This window comes from Ciconia boyciana, chromosome 8 (assembly GCF_034638445.1).
Source record: "Ciconia boyciana chromosome 8, ASM3463844v1, whole genome shotgun sequence".
Classification (NCBI taxonomy): domain Eukaryota; kingdom Metazoa; phylum Chordata; class Aves; order Ciconiiformes; family Ciconiidae; genus Ciconia; species Ciconia boyciana.
The window spans coordinates 2624331-2646065 of NC_132941.1; the positions used below are offsets into that span (position 1 = coordinate 2624331).

The 21735-nt window shown below is 45.9% G+C and overlaps 1 long non-coding RNA gene across 2 annotated transcripts in view; it reads right to left on the reverse strand.

Annotated features, from left to right (window-relative positions):
• The window catches only part of LOC140655844 (uncharacterized), a 146381-nt gene that overhangs the window by 56715 nt on the left and 67931 nt on the right, over positions 1 to 21735 (reverse strand). The window lies entirely within an intron of this gene.

Consider the following 21735-nt stretch of genomic DNA (forward strand, 5'->3'; position numbering starts at 1 on the left):
GGCAACTGAGTTTTAACCAGTACAATATGGCAGGGGCTGATGGTTTAGGCCTGATCTTTTTCTCGTCCCGGGAGGACCAGCCTTTCCGACACCCTGGGCACTGCTGGAGAAGAGCAGAAGGGGAAGGGTCGGGCAGCCAATTGCAGCAAAACAGAGACCTTTTTTTATTGAATAAATATAAAGATACTGTATATGAACAAAAATGAAGCATGTTCCACAGAGGATTTTAAAGCTTCCAAAAATATTCCCTCAGCCCTTGCCAAAGGTAATACAGCCAGACTTTCCATGGAAAGCATCATTGTGCACGGTGGGGTTCAAGGAGGTCGCTCTGCTTGAAGTGCACAAACAGCCAGCGCCCTGTCCCGTCCCTCCTCTCCACACACACACTCTGCCACCAGGAACAAGTGGCCTTTTTTTTTAAAAAAAAAAAAAAAAAGAAAACAACTTTCTTCCCTCAAAGGTAGTATAGAATTCACCCTTGCTGCGCAGCGGTAGCAAGCTGGAGCTTGTGTTTACAAGAAGCCCCCTTAAGAGGACTTTGACAGCTGTTTATAGAAAGCCCGGACATCAACAGGTTTGCTCAGGGGGTTCTGTATTTTTGGAGACTTTTCTAAGCCCCGCTTTCTTCCCCATCCCCAAAGCAATGGCTGTAACAGATCCTGCAGTAAGGAGGTGGGAAACTCACTGACGAGAGGTTACTGCTAACATACGCATTACTACATGCTTCTTGGAGGGCTGGAAAATAACCCTCTCTTCTAAAGTTGCTGCCTTCCACCTAATTATCCCCAAAGCTTTGACTTGTAAACACCTGACCTAATTCTTTCCATGGGCAGTTTTTAATAACAGAAATTCTTCAAAAGTGTCTTTATGATGCATCACACCGTGTTACCTTGTAAATAAGCTGCGCGCCAACCCAGCATTTTACGGTGCAACAAGAGAAAGACACTTAGTCACCAAATATTCAGCATTAGGGAGAGGCAATACAGTGAGGTTGGCAGAGCTCAGTCCTCTGCGTCTGAAAATCCACGTCCGAGCCGCTGCAGAGGAAGGAAGGTCCTTAGATCTTGTCCTAAGCACAATACCATGTGCATATATATTTCTTTTCACTTCTGCATCACAAAGCTTTCTACAAATATATATCAATGAAGTCGCAAAACTTATTTGACACTTAGGTAGGTGAGGGGCATGTAAATAGAAAATTCAAGATCCCTGGGCTTCCTTTGCTCAGCACCACCGGTACCGCGTGCTGGAGACTGGGCGCATTACAGCATGAAAACAGCCGTTCGGATGCATTTGTGTAGGCACCGCGAAGGTACTCGTGGCAAAACCCGGGAGCCTCTCCAGGAGATTAGCAGGTTTCCCTGCAGCAGCTCTACATGCCAGCGGAAGAGTTGGGAGAGGAACCCCCGTCTCCCCACTTCCCCATCTCGTGCTCCATCCCATGTCTTCTCTTGGCACTCCGGATCAGAGCTGATTTTGCAAATCCTCCCTATTTGCATTTTGGATTTGTATATATTTGTATACGGCCATGCCCAAACCTGAAGTTGTTTCGGTAGCGCACATACGCCTAATTTAGTGAATACACCGTATTTAGCGGCTGGGCTGAGCCCTGGTCCAGCGAAACCCGGAGTGACCAAGCGGAGAGGCAGAGCCCTGAGAAGACCAAGGGCCAGGGAAGGGACGTAGGCAGCGCTGCCAGCTGCTGCCGGCCTTCAGCAAGAGAGATTCAACCTCCTGGCTGGAGAGAGGGAGTTAAGAAGCAGGCCTGGAGAAAGAGTTGCCGAAAGCGTTGCAACATGATAGAAGCTCTGCAGGTCTTTGATCTCGGAGCTGTTCTTGAACTGTCACTTTAATGATGTGTCAAAGACTAAAAAGAGTTGAGATTAAGAATACTGGAGCCTGGGGAGAAGGAGAAGGCCATTTTAAGCCCTCTGGGTCTTCACTGGGTTTCTGGAAGCTTTTAGATCCTTACTGCATACTGTGCACCAACGTATATCTGAAAAGCAGGTCAAATTTTCGAAGTCCTGCACCACAGTTTGCCTTACAAAAAGCCTGCATGCTCCCCGCATGGGCAAATCCCTACCTGTTCCAAACGTGCACGTGCATGCTCTGCTCTAGCAAGTTTTTCGCACAAAAGGCTAAAGTGAGTTGTTTTCCTGAGTTTCTCTGTGGGATGCTCTCCCCCTTTTAATGTGTCCCAAAAGCAATGCCATGGCTGAGTTACAGAACTAGGGTGGTAGCTGCAAAACAGGCAGGTCTTCCTTAAAACAGACTGAACTGCAGAAAACGCAGGCAGTTTTATCAGTCCGCGACTGGCAGGAGGACATTTGGGCTCTCTGCAACTGCATATATTTCATTAATATCCCAGCCAGCTTTAATGGCATTACCATCAGGTTAATCTACTTTAGATTAATGAACCTCAGTTTCAGCCAGGCAAGCTAATTAAGATGATTTTCTTTGAACTTGTTCTAATGAATGTATTAATATCATTCAGGGCTTCTTTTGGAGCTACAAGCATGGCCATGTTATTCCTGAGAAGAGGCCAAACATTTTTTATTAGAGAATCATGTGCTGTGCAGAGGCTGAGACTGCCTTGCCTTTGTTTTCTCTGTGCTGCACCTTTACACTGTCTGCAGAGAAAGCAGCCCTTTGGTTTGCAGATTTTTGCTGGGAGTCAGTAAGAGTTCAGGAGTGCTCTGAACACGCTCAGGATTAGACCCATTAAAAAAGTTAGGAACATTCACTACTGACTAGCTCTTGTTGTTAAAAAAGATTTACATTTATTTAACTGCTCCTCCACCTTCATTCCAACGGAGAGATATTTAAATAGCAAAATGGCAAAGCCGTAGCTTTGTGTGAACGATGCCCGTGCTGGTATTACCATCAGAAGAATTGTAACGATCCCTGTTTCCTGAATGCCACTCGCACATCTGGCAGTGCAATACACTTCAATGCAGAAGCGTTCAGTATAGCACCTGGTGTAAAAGGATGGCACATTCCTTGGGAAAAACAACACCCAACTCCAATCCCATGAAAACAGCGCATGGGGGTATGTGCCTATATGAAGACTTGACCGTAAGGTTGGCTTACCTCAGCCAAAGCCACCTGATGTGGTCTCCTCCCAGGTGCTCCTCCCAGGAGCAAACCTTGCTGCTCTCCTCAAAGACTCTTCAGCTACACTTATTACGTGCAAATTGACACCCCCTCCCTCCCCGAGTACCCAGTCTGCAAAACTTATCCCATAGGATGAGTACTATAGGAGTGCTATAGGTACTATAGGAGCAAGGCAGGGAAAGAAAACCGGGGTTGCTGCTGGCCCTCCAGGACTAATGCTGGCAAGCTAGGTCAGCTCCCAGCGCAGCATGGTGTGGGGCTGGGAAAGCAGCAGAGATGGGAAGGGCCTTGGGGGGCAGGAGATGTTCAGAGCTCTACGGGGAGAAGATGGTAAGGAGCCAAATCTGAGGGGTCTATGGTGTAGATAGCTGGGCTGGGCTGGCAGGGATCTGGACCCGACCCATGAAGGGCACAGCCCAAGTGCAATTGCACTGGCTTTCTAGCGTGCTAATGAACCGCAGAAACATAGCATGGTTGTTACAACTTTTCTAGGCTATTATGTGGCAGCTTCCCATGTGGGTAAGGCTGCAAGGCCAGGTTCAAGGCTGGAGTTCAAAGGAGGGAGAAATAACTTGCAACTTGGCTTTGCTACAAGAAGCCTTGCACTGGGGTCTCTCTTGGACACCACTATGGGAATCTTCCTGGGCTGTTGTTTTGAACAAACATAAAAAATGCATAGGGATAAACACTGTGGGTTTGCTCAGCCTCTTGCGCTCTGCCTTCCTGACAGCCACTGTCATACCCCACGTCCCTGGGGAAGCTGCTAAAGAGACAGTCTTCTAAATGACACCTTTCTCCAGCCCCCAAAGACACACAGCTTCGCCACTCTCAGCCTCCCGCCATCTCAGCCCAAGGCTTGGGAGCATCTTCCAAACCCAAGTCCCCGGACATGTACAACACGGACAGCATAACACGGGGCTGGCTTAAATAAGCTCTTTAATGAATCGTTTTTCAGATGAAATGAGAAAACCACAGGTCCCATCTCTCAGACTCACAATCCCTCAACATAAATAAAATAAACAGCCTGGAAACAGTTCTATAAAAACATATTGCCACACAGGTATCATTCAAAAATGGGGAGTATGACTTCTTTTTCCCCCCCCTAAGTAACCAGCCTGCAATCAATGTGCCAGGCCAAGGTGGAGTTTATTTATAAATGCACATTTATGATGAATCATTGGAGGAAATGCATGCAGACTGGAGACAAAAGTCTGCAGTTGCTAAACCAAATAGGAAATGCTCTTTACATCTGCCTCTTCAGTTGGCATCCACTTCCCCTCAGAGTCTCTTTTCTGCTGGGTAGACCTGTTTATTTTTGGGCTACTTTTGTTTGCAAAGCCAAACAGAGCTTCTGATTTTTCTATTTATCTATTTTTTTTCTTTGTAAACGGCACTTCTCACTTATTCAAGCCCCAAATTATTAACAGTGGAACTCGGATCACCTTCCTGCGTAGAGTTGTTTACTCTCTTCAGGGAAAGCAAACCAAGGGAGTGGAAACAGGGTGGAAAAACAGCCTCATTAAAATGATATAAAAATAAGGACAATGGTGGGGCAATCCTGTCAGCTATGGAAGAATTCCCGTCTATTTTCTAATACATTTATTTTAAATATTACTGAATTGAAATTATTGTATTGGTACAAATCACTAACCGACTGCTACTTATATCTCAGCAATAAGTTTTCAAGTGACGGTACATGTCGGTGTGGCACTCCCATTCATTTTAGCTTGTTTTTTTCCCCAAACTGGCCCTAACAAGGCACATAACACTAAAAGGAACAAGCTGCTTATGTTTCCCCAACAGATTCCCGTGGATGTCCAAGGGGACACCACCAGGCCCGTGGAGATTCACCCACCTCCATGCAATAAAGAATCAGCAGAGCTGGAGGGAGAACCCACGTCCCACCGATGCAGCCTACGCATCTCCCTGTTGCAGGCTGAATGTACGGGCCTCGCTCATGTAACCCTACAAGTTTTAGACCTCTGTTACCGCAGTGAAATATTTACTCTGTTTGAATATGAGCTGATGTGAGATAAGAAACAAGCTCTTGTTCATAAGCCTTGCTTTTCTCCAGCGGCTGCTACTCCGTGTGTGTGTGTGTGCGTGCGCGTATGAAACTTGCACATTAGCTATTTGATCACCACTACTTATTTCAGAATTTGTATGCAGAAAGCTGGCATGGCCTTTCCTTCATGAGACTTTAAAATCCTTCCAACCCCACCGGAGAGAGAATTCACACTGCCAATTTTTTTTCCAAGGGTTCTATAGAATGTGCTATGCGTGCAAAACGCAGTCTTTAACTGTTAGAAAAATACAGTAATTTGAAATGTAAGCAACGAAAATAGACGCGCACAAAAACAGAAACAAAGATGGATGATTTTATCCACTTCAGACTCGGGGGAGGAAGAAGCATCCTGGTAACTATTATCAATGGTAAACACTACATCTTATTTATGCAGGACAGAGCAGTGCCTCTTCTTTCTGCTCGCTTTTTATAGTAGGTTAAAAAATAACAATATTGCCACGGAAAGATGACACAAGCCATAACTTCACGCCATCAGAACAATTCCAGCAGTCAAGGCAAAGCCGAGGAACATGTCGGTGAAGTACAAAACTTCTCACTCTCTTTGGTCGGAGGGCAGAGGACTGCTGGAGTCTGTGGTTTGTAGGCACTGGAGGGGCAGTGCTCATACTTCTGCAATCTTGGTTTTGTGGAATGCTCTGCCTCCTCCTGACCTTCGGAGCATGGATCTGGCTGGCCTGAAACAGCACTTTAGCAGCTTGACTGCTCTCAGGAGCTATTTGGTCCTTCGTCCCCAGTCACTGGCCCATTAACAGCCGTGGGAGTCTTCCTATTTATTTTACTGGCCTCAGGAGCAAGGCTTTATTTGGGGAGGCAACCTTGAGCAGGTTTAGGGACTTTACACTCTCAAAAGTAACCTCCAAGCTTTTTCTCTGCCTGTGTTTTTATTAAAAAATTCCTACTCTAAGTAATAACAGTGCAAAAGCCCTGCACATCAGCTCTGCACCCATTCGAAGGGCAGCGGCACATTCTCCTGCCAGGTCTGGCCCCAGGAATGGACCTCTGAACAGGGTCACGTCTCCTGGTTGCCAATACAGCTCACCGCGCCAGGGCTTCCAGAGGTACTCAAAAGCTTTCAAAACTGCGGAGGTATATGTTTCAATAACAGCCTGCTCCCAAAATTAAGAAGAGCTGTATTATCGTTCCTGCCAGAAATAACGTAAACTAATGTTACTCTAGGAATGGGGTTTGGGTGACCAGTTTCAGTGCCATTTTCAGGACATTGCGGGGAACTTGCTGTTCTCTAAAAAAAAAAAAAAAAAGTTCAACTAAGGAAAAACTGATAAGAAAATCATTGAAATGCCAAAAATTCTCTCTCACACAAAGCAAATACTAATTATTGTGATACTATATATATTTATTGGTTAAAAGCACATACCAACCTGTCTAAATCTGTGATCGGTGCCCAGTTTATAACACCTTCGTGGCTTTTAGTTTCTCACCCAGACACATCAAAGCAGGGGACAGTTAGCCAAGGAAAACTTCATTGTTAGTATTAACTGACTCCAAGAAAAAGATTTTTGGAAGTTTGAGAATTTTTCACTTCATGGCAATTGTTGATTAATGAACCTCAATGGGCTACAGCCTAAAAGAGGACTTTGTTATTAAAAAATGCTAAACAGTCCAGGCAGAGTAAGGAGATACTTTCTTTGAACCTAATTGATATAAAGGCGTATACAAAAAAAGAACCGTGAAGATGGATTTATTCAGTATGATCCTGTTTGCTTTCCAGTTCCGCCTCAGGCTATTTCTACTTGCAAAAAACAATTACTGAGGACAGGAGGAGAAATCAAAGAATCACAATATAGCTGGAAAGATTAGAGCACTTGGAAAATACTTAGGGACAATGATATTTAGGAAAGGAATAGCATCACCCCTCCACCTCCTCTGGGTTACCACCAGCACATAGCAGGGGCCAAGGCAGTGACACCTTCTAGCAGGGATGGGAGCACCAGGATCCTGGGGGTCCCTTCCTGGCTCTCTCATGGTTTTGTTTGGAGAAGTCATCTAACATCTCTGAACCTAAATGCATTAGTCTGAAAACAGGGTTAATAAAAATGACTCATTATGCTGGGATGATCCAAGCTTAATTCCTGTTTACACAGTGTTTTAGGCTTCCCAGCAGAGAGGTATCACGTGGAAATGCAATTTTTTTTTTTGTATTAGCAGATGGTGCTGATGCCTGTGCGACTTGTGCTTGAGCTAATCACCAACGCCAGTGGAGATACGGGGAGGGACCTGCACAGGCAAACCGAGCATGTGCTTGGAGGTAGCATCAGTCACCACAACTGGGAGACTTCAGATTTTCTCTTATGGTTCCCCGGGTAGGGAGGAAGGTTTCTAAGGAGGGTTTTGGTCAGCTGTGAGGAAGCAGCATGGCCTAGCAGGCAGAGCATGAGGTCAGGGTGACCTCAGCTATGTCCTTCCTCTGATCTAGACCTCACTTTCCTCACCCATTTATAAGTTCGTTGAGGCAACTGCTAACTGTTTGGAATATGGACTCTGAATCAGTACAACACATGGGCAGCCCTGGTTAGACATCAGCTCCTCAGCGCTCTTGGAGCCCACGTGAGGATGACCCCATCTTGGTCTGCTCCAGCCAGCTGGAGCGTGCACGAAGATGTGGAGCTCCCACTGCCAGAAAAAACCCGATCCTTTCCTTTGGGACTCCTGAGAGCTAAGTCTCTGTATGTTATTTTGAGGTGCCTATCGCAGACAGGGGGAGCAGGAATGTAGCATTATGGTAACAGGCTGTATATTTAGGGAGTCTGCATTACAGTCAGAGGAAAGGGCTGTATTATGGAAATTATATGGGAAGAGATATGCCCAGGCAGTGCTGGCTATGCTCTGTAGTCTCAAATCTTTGTGTGAGGGGGTGGTTAGAGGATGGGAAGAGACTGCTGTTTATTGTGGAATGTCCTTTCTGTCTCTAAGTTTCTGAGAAAGAAACGAGAATTGTGTGCTTTTATTAAATTCAGTATTTGTATCCTGCCTCTGTGATAAGGAGCAGTCTATAAATCACTGAATAAAACAGCTGTAAATCATCATCCAAGCTCTTAAAGCCTCTTGGGTCTGTAACAGATTTTCTACCCCCACTAGTTCATAAGCACAATCCAAAATGTCGCCCAGACACTTCACCCCAAGGCCTTATTTTTCATTTTGGGCTGGAAGTCTGAGTTCACAACAGATCCAAAGCAGCATTCAACTCAGACGGGTTTTCAAGCACCACAACGCTGCCGTGCCTGTGAACCTCCTTTATCATGCAGTCTTCAGCACACCACATAACATGACACATGGGCAGACCTATTTCTCTCAAGCATGGATCTCTGATTTCCATAGAGCACAGTTGCAACAAGGCAACAAAAAAGGTTGAAACTCAAGATGCTGGCAGCACACTCCTCACACAGAGCCAGCCCTCCTCCTCCTGAAAGCAGGGTGGATGCTTTCATGGGGCTCCACCACCATAGGAACAGACCTCCATGTCAGGGGATGAGAATAAACCTCAGCAGCAGGGGTTATTGGCTTCCCGATGGGTGGGTTGCGACACGGACAATGAGGAGATTGCAAAATGTTTGAGGACAACACTGTTTGGGTTCCCCTTTCTCAGGAGCCTGATGACAAATTATAGCTGGAAGGAGGAGTTCAACAGCCAAGCTCAACAACCAACCCTGAAACCCAACGGGCAAATGTATCGGCATATCCCACCTTCTAGCTCCCTAGCTCTGGCTGGCTGGAGTCCATCTTAGCTCCAGATTTCTATGGCCGGCAAACCCAAGTAACTACTTTCGACAAGTTTTTCCCTATTTTTTGAGTGCTCACAGAAAAAGACTTGTATATACTGCAAGCCCAGTGTGAACGGACACAGTCCTTTTTGCTTGCAGAAAAGTAAGTTGTTCCTCCAAACTTGGCTATACCAATTGAAGGACCAGCTTGACATTCAGCTGACCACTAATACAAAGTGTTCCCTAAACACTGAGGACAACATTCAGGACCCCAAGGCCTGTGTTTTAGATATAATATTTCTGCTGACTTACGCACATAGTGTCTTTGCATGAAATCCACAGCTATGACATCTCACATGGCAGATGTACCTTAACAAAGGTACTACTACTAGATTAATCACTTTTCAGCCTCCTACTCAAACCAGAGAGAAACAAAAAAGGCCATCAAGACCAAAAAAAAATCCCAGAAGACTTTATCATAAGCCCCAAAAGACAAATTTTCAGTGGTAGCTTTAGGACACCAAGTATTCGCAGCCTGTTAATATTGCAACCGAACCACTTTGGTGCAGCAGTTAGTAAAGGTAATGTTTAGAAAACAAAGCTTGAGTAGAACTCTGATACTTCTGGTCAAGAATTGAGCAATGCTTAACCACACACTGGCTCACATACCGCTTCAGACTTCTCTGGAGCACACTGTGGAAGCCCATAGGAACCCTTGTCATAAATCAGGAGAAAGAACAAAAAGGCTGCCACCATGACAAAAAAGATGCCATTTGATCTTGTTAGTGTTTGAGCCCTGTGGCTGAAAACGCCCTCGCCAAAATTTGTCTTAGACCAAATGCAGAGGGGCTGTTTAAGATTGTAGTAACTGAACACTGGGAATTTTTAGCCTTATCTAGAAAACAGATTTGTACCAGTCTAACTAGATCACTTCAAGAGTGGTTTCCAAGCAGTAGATGTGACCTTGCTTATTATAAGGCACTTAGACAGAAGAGATCCTTCCTGCACCCCACCGAATGGAAAGAGAATACACCCCGGGCCCTCTCCCTCAACGCACCCACAGAGCAGCAGGACACCAGGCAAACCAACGCCTGTTAAATCTCCACAATTCCCTTGCAGGGACCAGGCTAAGCTGGTGCCATCGATATCTGAAAGAGGTTATACATGAAAGACCTGCTTTATTTTAATTGCCATTTGTCAGCCATTCCCCTGGTTGTTTCCTGCCTACAGTTCTCCTTGAGTGTCTCTGTTAGGGTTTCACCCAGTGTTATGTCTCTACCTCATGGTTGAGATGGATCAACACTGGCACCACAGAGGGGTTTCAAAGCTCTCACCAGGGTAAGCGGTTCTGGATCCCAGCTCACTAGTACTTTTTCTTTCTCATACTTTGGAACGACCACACCAGTACTTCTGAAGTCCCATTTCAATCACTATTTTCACCAGATGTTAATTCACCAACAGTATAAACCAATGTAGATAAGGCAATTATAGGTATATACATAATAGCAAACAGCTCCAAACAACGTGTACTTAGCAAGTTGGCATGTACAAACTATATTATCGCTGTCAGGGGATTTTTTTCAGCAGGTTGACTAAGACAGGAAACAAGATGCAGGTAGTTTTATGATGCAGCCAACACTGCCAGGGTACGCTCATGGTAGATCTCACCTTGTGGTAAGCAATGCAGAACCCTGATCGTGGTATGGACTTGTTTGTTGTATTAAATCCGTCAGTGCAGGAGCTGGCTGCCAATATGAGTTTGCACGGAGCACACCTGGGCCTTCATCATGAATGCAGCTTCCGTGTTGCATCAGGTAGTGTAAACAGAAACAACAATACTGTCCTCCCACTATTTCTTCTGTGAAATGCAAGTTTTTCCTTCAATACCACCTTTGCGCAATGAATGTGCAGCCAACTGGCGGTACCAGACTTTGTTTTTTCTTCCCTGGCCATGTACCAATCATGTTGGAGAACCCAACTTCAAAGGCAAAGCAGTGGGATAAAGGGCTGCCTCTGCCATGCCAAGAATGCTCTTCTTAGACAGGTTGAGAGGAGATGATAAGTTGGAAGAAAAAGAAGTATCTTTGGCAAACTTGGTTCCAACGGTTTTACTGTCAAGATGTTAAATAAATTAAATAAATAGCAGGGGGACTGCAGAACATCCCCAGCTGTCTTTCTCCACGGAACACAGATATGCTTTATCCTCTGTGAACATCCAGTAACATCTGCGAAGATACCTACCCAAATCTATCCATGGCTTAACTTCATGGAATGAATACTTTCACACTGACACTAAATTCTCTTGTGTTTTAGCAGGGAACAGGAAGATTTGAGAGACCAGAGGGTGGTAACGGGGCAAGGTTCATCCAAGTGACCATTTGCAGCCCCTCCGTACCTATTTCAGCTGAACAAAGCCCAGGGGCAGGGCTGCCTAACGACCTGTTGGAGGTTGTTGGAGGTAGGAAGGGGCGGTTAAGAGTGTCCAATTCCTTCTTTTTCCAGCGTGCAGCCTGCCTGCTGCCAATTCCAGGTGTTCAACAATAATGCAGCAGTTACTCCCAAGTAACACCTATAATTTGAGTCACTGGGACATTTCCTCTGGCATTTCAAAGCATATGGAAAGGAATGTGAAAATCTTTCATTAGCCACAGGCAGGCAGCCGCTCTCAGAATCACTCAGACGAGCCCTAAAAGTTTTCCAAAAAACATATTGATGCCTCCTAGCTGCTGGGCACCAGGCAATACTGGAGACCATGACTGTGAACAAACCACTGATTTCTCTATACTAAATATGCAGGAACAACTGCAACCGCTCCTGCCCTCTGGAAGAGTTTTAAGATCAGAACATCATGTTCAAATCACTAATCCTCAGAAGGTATCACCTGTGCTGTCTCAGAAAGGTAGGAGGGATTCCCTAGCCTCTGGGGAATTACAGCTCCTTTTCCCAGGAAGGGCACGTGAGGTTGGAGTTGCAGGAGTTTTCTATTCTGCTGTTCTCTCCCTGTCATTTGTGGGAAGACCTGCAGCCTCTCCTGCTCGCATGGTACTGTTACTCCACAGAGAGTTGCGAATATCTGTCTATGTTCCATGGAATGGATATAATTTGCCAGATTTTGTGTTTACTATGGAATTTCTACACAGCTTCAAGAATCCCTATATTTTATAAGAAAACAGAGTAGCATATAAAAACATTCTTAGTGGTGTTTTATTTATACAATTAATGGTCAACAGAATATAATGTACTTTTATGCACTCCACCTCCCTGCCCCAAAAAACAGTTTTGTTTGACAGACAGTTTTGTTCCATGATCTCCAGGGGTACATTAACCCCTGCAAAGTCCATGCTTGAGTTCAGAATTGGCATCATCGCTCCTTCTCCTGCAAAGAAAAATCAAGCGAGCTCAACACTGAGCCTCTCTTTCCCACTAGAAGGGATTCTTTCAGTTGCATCCCTTGGTACAGTCCCGCAACACAGTGGCAATTTGAAGGCTGCCACCGGATTATGCCAAGTGGGAGGGCTGCCGCTCCGAAGGCCACCAGCGACTCCTGGGACTGAGACGTGAACTGCTGCCCTGCACTTGGGGAGCACACCATCTCCCTAGGTGGACCAGGAAGATATTGATATTCTTTGCAGAGCAGCACAGAAGACAACTGCTACTGTATGTACATTTTACCAGTCCTGTGCTGCTCGCGGATCTGCAGTTCTTTACATGTGCTGACTCTGTTGTGGCTCCCAGCCTGGAAACCCCACCAGAACCACATGCAGGAACTCAGGACACTGAATGTCCAGCCTTGAGGGCAATTTCAAGTCCCATGTTTATAAAAGGAGATCAAAACCTATAGGGGTTTCACAGCATGCCACTTGCACTCCTGGTTTGCTGGTTATTGTACGTTACATTATTAGGATGGCCATATTCCTCTTCCTCAGTAAACCAGTGTGCTCTGATTCGAGGCCAGTTAATGGTGTCCAAAGTCGACGAGAGTTCAGAGTTAGAGAAGAACAAACATGAGATTTGCAAGAAGCTAAAGAAGCAAGACATGTGAGAACAAATCTGAAACGGCAACCCAGCTCAGACCTGCAAATGGCGACCCCCGCTGAGGATTTCCTGGACATTTTTTTCCTAACACATCTTGGCTAAACTGGTTTAAGAATGGATAAAACCAGTATGAAGATGTCTACACTGAGGCTGCCTAGGAGTTTAATTAGATCAATTTGAAACTGATTTAGTTAAACCAGTGAATGTTTTGTAATATGGACCAGACTTTGAATTTCAAGCACATCAAACCTCATTACATGTATGCTTTATTATAACAGTGCTTCCCTCCACGCTCTCATCGCAGATTCCTGCCTCCTGAGGTTTGGGCTGGAATGCCAACAATTCATTTTAATGCAGTTCAGACATTTTAAAGCTTTGCTGAGCTATCCCCAAAATAACCACTGATAGTAGGTGGCAAGCACCCTGAAATGATTAGGGTCTTTCTTGTTCAGGAAAAAAAGTTACTTGATGAAAAAAAAAAAGCAAAACCAATGTGAACAGGATAAGCATTAAGGGAGAAAAGGTATGTGTTGCAGTGAAAAATAGTTGAACTCAATGCCTCAACATTAGTTACATTTAAAAATATGTCTTTGCAGAATAATGGTCAGTGGGCATGTTCTGTCGGGGTTTTACTGAATTTAGTTGCACACTTTTTGCTCAAGTGTTGGAGTCATGTTTCCCCTTTCTTGTTTCTGTGTACCCACTGCATTTTATTCCATTCCAGTTTTACTTCCTATCATATTGTTGGGTTCATGTTGCCGAAACACTGAGCACCAGCTGGCACGCTCCTTGACATCTGTGTGGTGGTCTGCTTTTGATCCTCCCTGGTCCTGGTTCAATACAAGGGCTTTTGCTAAATTCCTACGGACTACAGCGGGCTGACAGCAAGGAACTGCAGCATATGCTTAAACCTGAGGCATGGGTTAATCCCAGGAATGGGACGGTGTACGTGCACCGTGTTTTGCTGACTCAGCCTTTTGAAGCTACACATTGATACAAGCAATGCATAGCTTGTATCGCTTAGTGATTAATCAGTTCTGTGAAATGACATCTAATTTTGAAGAAAACAAATTACCGCTCTCTCCATACCGTGAACAGCTCTAAAATTAAACAGGCAGTGCCCCAAAACCAGAAAGTAATCCAAACAAGACCTCTCTTTCTCCATGGCTGCTTCAAAGTGGCACCCCTTTACCTTTTAAGGAGAGAGATAGCAGCACTTAGCGAAAAATGAAAAACCCGAGGAAGAAAAGGATCTCGTTCAGGAACTCCAGCCCTATCGACAGCACAACTTAAAGCAGGGCATCCCCGTACTTGAGGTCACGACCAGTACTGAAGTCAGGAAACAAGCCCACAGACATTGTTGCAATAAAAGAAGAAAAGCTTTTCTACCTCTCAAAAATGTCCCGTACATTTAAAATATTTCAGAACAGTCCATCAAACAGCATATGCCCGTAGGCTGCCACACTGCCAAGTCTTGCAGATCTGGAGTCACTCACGGACCCCGCGTGCAGGGCTGGGAAACCACGAGCAGAGCTGTGCCATTTCCAACATTTGTGCTTTTGCCTTTCAGAACTCAGCGACTTCAGGGATAGTTATGGTTACAAAAGTTCACCTGCTCTCGGTTAACCTTTCAGAGGCCTTAAGTGATATGTTCCCGGGAGGTTTCTCAGACTACAGGATAATCACTCAGGATGTTCTTTCATTTCTAATATGTTAGGAGGCGTTTTTCCTTATTCTCATAAGACGCAACAACAAAAAAGAAAGAGCAATGTGGAGGGGAGATCTGTATCCCTTGCCAGCTATTCTCAACACAGATTGAAAGGAATCAGAACAGGGAAGCTGTGTGGTGAGCACTTCTTATTTTTCTGAGATGGGCTTGAAATAAGACTTTAACCTCACTCCAGATCAACAAACACTGAAACTTTCAAGCATTCACATAAGCTTTTTTCTGCTCTAGTTATCTGCGTTTCCTGTATTACAACATAAGACCTTAACCAAGCAGGAATAAATACAAATCTTGTGATCCCACAGGTTTCACCGACCTCACAGAGCTTCTATGAAAACCAATGCATTGCCATAATCCTGTTTCTATTTTTAAATAAATCCCTCTACAGCTTCCAATGATGCCACATCTGATACTAAACCAGAAATAAAGTCAAGCAGAGGACTTCAGTCTTGCTGCCTAGCAGGGTCTCTTTGTGGGGTAGCCTGGGAATGGCAGGAACAGCAGGGAGGATGTGGATATATTATCTCACTCCAGAAGGGACTAGAGGGGAAAAATCCTTGTTGCTGGGGCTCTTTGCTGGGTCTGTGCCCAGAGAGCCCACAACTTGGTGGGGAAATTTCAGGACAGGAGAAAGCAAGAACAGGAATGATTCAGGTGTCGGAAAAGCAGCCTCTAAGTCCGGCTGAAAAGGTACGGAAGACGCCACTACCGCCTGGAAAGATGCTGGTGCTGCCCAAGGCAGAGCGGAGAAGCAGGGGGTGGAGGAGGGAGCCGGGCACCTCGGCGCGGGCTGCAGCTGGGAGCCAGCGGCTCCAGGGGAGACCGAGGAGGAAGCTGTTTGCTTTGGATTTTGTGCCTGTGTTTTTGCTGCAACGCCCCGGGAAGACACAGCGGGGAGTGAACTGACCAGTCTGGTGAACTTTTTATATTCCTTTTGGCCTTTTATTACCCTGCGAAGTGGAGGATTTTTTATTTTTAAACATAGCTGAAGGGCTAAATTAGCATTTTGGCAAGGGAAGCAAGCCTGTAAGGCAGCAGAAAGGGAAGCAACTGTTACCTGGAGCCAAAACTGAATGGAAACTCAGGCAGAAATCCCACCAGTGTTGGAGTCTCATCCCTAGTGAAGAAGGCGAGGGGCCCAAGAGAAAAGCCTGCACAAGCCTTTGCCAGCATCCCCTGCTGATGAAGCACAGGTGGTGGGACTGCCCTTGCACGCAGCGCTCTGCCAACCCACCTCACTCAGGTGGGCTTCTCCTACACGGGGCAGCAGCTCTTGCCTCGGGCGTCCATCACACAGCAAGCTGGTGGCCTCCGAGCCCACCCCATAGCGGGCTGAGGGCTAAACCTGCAAACAGAGCGGTCCCGGCTATGTTCATGGAGCAACTGGGCAGCACCTTTTGCCTTTTGTGCGGCCTGGTTGGAGCACCCCATGAAATGCAAACCCGACCACCTGTTTTGGCAGGCAGGCAAGGAGAGTGGCACCACACAAAAGGAATTCAGCTGAGTAAATGGTCACATCTCTCTCTTCCTCCATCCGCTCATGCCAGGAGGTAGCACTAAGGTCATTGCAACATTGTACGGCACCTATATAAACAGGCACGCTCCCTTGCACCCCCGGCGCAGCCCATGCCTTGGCTTAACGTCTCCAAATCCCATCTGACGCCGATTACAGAGTTCATGTACATAAATACTTCACAGCTCTTTTCCTGAGAGGTAGAACTCATCCCAACCTGCAGCGTGCCCAGCTTTCCAGGGTCCGCAGTAGGCCAGGAGCATTAGCAGAGCGTTTCCCTGGGTGGCAAGGCTGCTGGCAAATATCCTGCGCCCCGTTCCTGTGCTGCCGCTCACCTCTCCTTCCGCTGCATGGACACAAGGCTTTGTAGAGTGGTGCTTTGGGAGGCAGGTTTATTTTAGAGGTATCTAAACGCTGAAGGCGATTCACCCTCTGACCATCACACTTACACACCTGTGAAGCAGGTCTGGCTTTAGCCCTCAGCAATGGCTCTTTAACAGTCAAGTTGTTCAGCTCCATAAAAATACCCTTTTTTATATATTGATGTGAGACAATACTGATACCCAGTGGCTGATTAAGTTAATTACAGTTGAGTAAATATCCCCCTTGGTCATCTCCAGGATGCACCCCAAGGCCCGGCTCCCACTAACTGCAGCCTGTAAGCAGTGGGATATTCAGTTCCCACTCATTTTGGCGCTCTTCTAGCCAGAATTGCTGCTAGAAACTGTTTTTGACTGAGAATCAAGTGCAAGTTATACCTACTTTGCAGAGTCAAAACATGAGCTAAGGCAAAGACTGAATACTTTAATCATTCCAGCATGTTATTTGCATTTGCTTTGGCTAACAAATGCCAAAGAGACATTACCAAAACCAAAGCTGAATCCTGCTGAGGTCATGTTATGCTTTTTCCACAGCGATGTGCTGCACCTGGATATCAGTTTTAAAATGCAAACAGGTATGTTTTATCAATTTGTAGCAGGAAAACCTATGATTTCACAAGACTAGAAAAACTTGGCTTAGCGTGAATCAGGATTCAAGGCAGAACGCACTGCAGCCCTCTGTGAGAAAGTTGCTATTTCTTTTTCCATCAATATTTTTCCTTCCCAAGTACATTTAATTTGACAGAATTAATGAACAGCAGAAACAAATCCCTGTATACTACAAACATTAGACAGCATACGGACCAAGCCTTCACAGGGTAAGCCAGCGGGTGAAGGTTGGAATTTATCAAAACATGATAGAATAAACTACTTAATTATGTTAGGGTGATTGCCAGCATGCAACAATCCTAAGAGCAAAGAGCTTCTCAAATTGGCCTGAGGGTAGTGGTAGTTTAGCGTTTGCAGTTTTAACCATACATTTCAGAAGTCTCCTGAACCGCATTAAGTACAGGGTATTCCAGTGGGCTGCCCGTTTTCCTGCCTACATTGATGAGCTTTGCTGACATGGGCCCAGAGCTGCCATTTCTGCTGTGATAGCTCTAAAGGGCTCTTGCCTCTTGACTGTCAGGGTTTAGCACAATGCCTGTCTTTCGTCACAACCTGCCTTTCAGTATTAGCAGCAATCCCCAAAGCGCCACAGGATACTGGCCCAAGCCCTAGGGCCACCAAATTGTCCTACTTCAATGAGATGTGGAGCCCAAACGGAAGCCGAGGCTCTGTGAAGAGCAAGCTAACTGGAAAGGGAGTGCTCGAGGAGCCATCTGGTCCTGCAGAAACACCAGGAGATTTTCTGTCTCCACCAAACACCGCATTTCTACAGCATTCACCTCCTCAAAGGATGCGGCATGCATGCAGTTGTGCCTGGCTGTAGGTCACCAGGACTTGGTCTCTGCTCTCTTACTGTGGGTTGTAACTGGGCTCCAGATTTGTCCCTTTTCTTGCTCTTTCCTCGCTCAGCTGGTTATGACCTGATCTGATGGTCTCTGCCACAAGCAGACCCAGAAATGATGTGTTCTTGTTTTCGCTACCTGTTCAGATGGTAAGCCCCTTTTGTTAGGCGTTTAGAATGATCCCATGTTCCATCCCTGAACCTGTCTGTGAAACTTAACACCAAAGACTAAGGGTCTTACTTAATTACAGGAGAATTTTTTTTTTCCACCAGCATAAACTGGAGAAAGGTAATTTCCACAGCTGCATTATTTACCTCAGATTTTACTAAGGCTGCTTTTATAGCAGTGCTAGAGGTTAAATCCACTGTTATTTCCTACATGGCCTGACTTTACTGTATGTTACAGTGCATAGTATTCATTCAATCCAAGCAATAAAAAGATATACCAGCAGCACTGTTTTCCAAAAGAGGAACTGAAATAAAAACAATAAATTAAAAAAAAAAGGCAAAGAAAGAAAAAAGGAAAAAAAGAAAAGAAATAATTATTTTTTTAATCCAATAAGTCTGTCCCTGGAAGGAAAATCACAACATTTGCCTCATTTCTCAAAAGGTAATCAGTAGAAAAATATTACGTAAACTACTAAAAATACCATCCTCCTGATCTGGGGCATTGCTCTAAAATTAATAACCATCCTCTTCAACTGAGATAAACGCTGACCAAGTGTTTAAAAAGAAGAGCTCAGCTGACTGCCCCGCCACCCCTTAACGATTGTGCCAAACCCCATGGTACAACTCCAGCGGACACCAGCTGCAGAGACCAGCAAGTCTGTATGTGTACAGCCAGGTGATGCTGTGGCAGATGAAGTCCCAGGGACGCAGTAGCTGACCTGGCAGAGCCCTCACCTCCTCGCAAGCCATCCCAGTCCATCATTAAATGGCTGAGCCATGCGGTGCTCACAGTTTTCCCAGTGCCAAATCGGTCGCAGACTTTCAAGTGCTTGGAGAATAACCAAAAGGCTTCGTTCTCGGTACAGCCAGGAGGCTTGAGAGACTATGCGCTTCACTTCAAGTTGGGTAAAGCTTCTCCCCCACCACGATGGGGGTCAATAAACCTCCGTCACGCACCAAGGCCAGTGGTCCCTACCACCTCCTGCAGCACCCTGTGGTTCCTGCCCACCTTCTGCAGCCGCCGCCAAAGGGAAGGCAGATCTTTCTTCCCTCCATCTGAGCCCTGGGGTGTCTCCTCCTGGGCTAACAGCCCCCTGTCCCTGCAGTCACAGGGTGCCAGGGGGAGGAAGACACCTCCAAAGAACTGACTGCTCCCTCCTTCCACCCTCCTTCCCGCTGCCAGCGCGACTCATCCACAGACATTTTCCCTTCCGATGCGGGAGAGGGTGTTCCCAGACTTGGCAGCACCCCTGCTTCGAGAATTTATCTGGCATTTCACTGGTAGAAAAGAAAGCAGATACCTTTCGAAACTCGCATGCAGGAATGAGCTGCATGTCCCTCATGCCTCTTGGTGAACTATAGATAGCGGTTCGCAGCGGGTAGGGTCAGTATAAATAGATACAGAATATCTGTATAAAAAAGCACACATTGCTCTGGCCTGGCAAGGTTTCTAATAAGATCTCCCACAAACTGCGTCATAATGTCAAGAGGATTTTATTCCCTGTAATTGAACTGTGTTCTTGCCTGTGTTCTCCGTCCCGCCCTTCAGTGCTCTCCTCTCTGAAAATTCCTTTGTTCAGCCTAAAGAGACATTTCATTAAATAAGAAATAATTTCTGGGAGTGGTAATTACAGTCTTTTTCAGATGGATGATATGTGGCTGTTCTGTTTTCCTTTCTGTTAGCAAAAACAAAGAGAATCCCAGTGTCTTTCATTAGGTGTCAGCTCCAGCCACCCTTGCCACTGCAAAACTCAGACAGGTCGGGTTTGATCAGGTCAAATTTGTTCTATGAAATGACTGAAGTTAAGTTGGAAGGAAAGATTTATGAGGCAATGCTCGTTGCCTGCATGATGATCGATCCTGCCTCCCTGAGCTCTGCTACCCTTGGAAAGGGCTACTTTTTTACACTGGTTCAAGTTGATCCTATTTCTATTTTCTTCACTGTGAGCTCAGCGCACGGGAAGAAAAAGGCACAACGTTCAGAGAGGCAGGGGAGAAGAGCCAGAGCCTTAATCCCCTACAGCACTGTCCCAGGTTGATGTCAGTGGAATTACACCCCTATAAAGCACAAGTAGCACAAACCTGAATCCTCTCCAAGGTGTGCTCTGATCGTCTGTTTATTGCGTATTCGCCAAGACATTATAACCAGCCTTATATACGTGGGGGGAGTGGGTTAATGCCAGAAATTGCTGCCTTTTTAGTTAATGAGACACTTCATCAAGGTCTGTTTTTCATCTACGTTTCTTCTCTGGCTTGCTGCTTTACTGAGCCCCTCACTTTACAAATCAAAGCAATTAGCAGGGCTGCTAACAAAGCTTGCAAAGGTACGAAGCTCATAGACACCATCGTACAAGCTCATAGACATCACGGATGCTCTCTGACACCGCATATGAACTCCCACATCACGGGCAGCTTTCTGGCCCATCTTTCCTAGATGTACCTGCCCAGATGTATCTGCTTCCCTGCTCTAAGGCCAAGAAATGCGCTAGACGCCCGCTTACTAAAGCTTGCAGATTCAAACGCAGCAGCAGTATGACTTGGATCAGCTGAGCAGACATGTCAAAAGCAGCACTGCTTGATATTAGGCCTCTACGGCTTTTGTCCTTAGCCAACCACGCATTCCTTTAGATGAGACGAGCCAGATGCCAGTGTGAAAATCCCTGTCACGTCACAGCGCCATAACCAGAGACTCTCTTCTCAAGTAGCATCAGGACTTTCAAGAAGGTCCTACCGGTGTCTCCCCATATCAGTGAGTGGGTGACATTCCCCCAGGAAGAGACGTGCTGCTCTCAGCCTGTGTCCCCACAGACAGAGCTGTATCCACTCTTTAGGACTGGCTTACCACAAATGTTACTGCGAATCGCCCTTGCCGCTGATCTGACTCTTGCTCAACTTGGTGGCAGGCCACCTTTGCCACTGTGCCCACTGCACCAGGGTTTCCCACTTGACCTGGTTGCTTTCCCAGGCTCACACTCTGTAATGACCAATCTCAGCGACATTAACAGCAGCCTCAGAGATATTAAATTCTTCACGTTCCATGAAAACAGACCGCCAGGTAAAGAAGACAGGGTTTCTTTGTTTCCCCTTGGAAGAAATGGAGGCTGAGCGTGGGCTCACACCTCTTCCACCACTGCAGACTCCCGCAGGTGCTTCCCTGAGGACCGCAGAGCTCAGGGGTGCTCTGGGAATTACTTGTTCTGAACCTCAGCCCGTCCCCACACAGCACATCCCTTAATCTGGAATCCCTCCTGGAAGCTGGAAAGCTGAGATGTAAGTCCTTTTCCCCAGCAGATTTCCTGTGTGTGACCTGGGCAAGTCATTTATAATCATGTGAGATCTAAGAAGTGCAAAATACCTTAAACTCCCTTGAGTATAGGAGAAACTAAAGGTTTCAGAATAAGACTCCTTTATTTGGATTTTAGCCAAGCTTTTGGGTTTAATAGCCTTACATTTGCAAAAAGCTGTTGGAGATCCTTAATGCCCTCCAGAGCTCACAAACTCAGGTTTATGTTTCAGCTGGAAGCCGATCAACAACTAAAAAGAG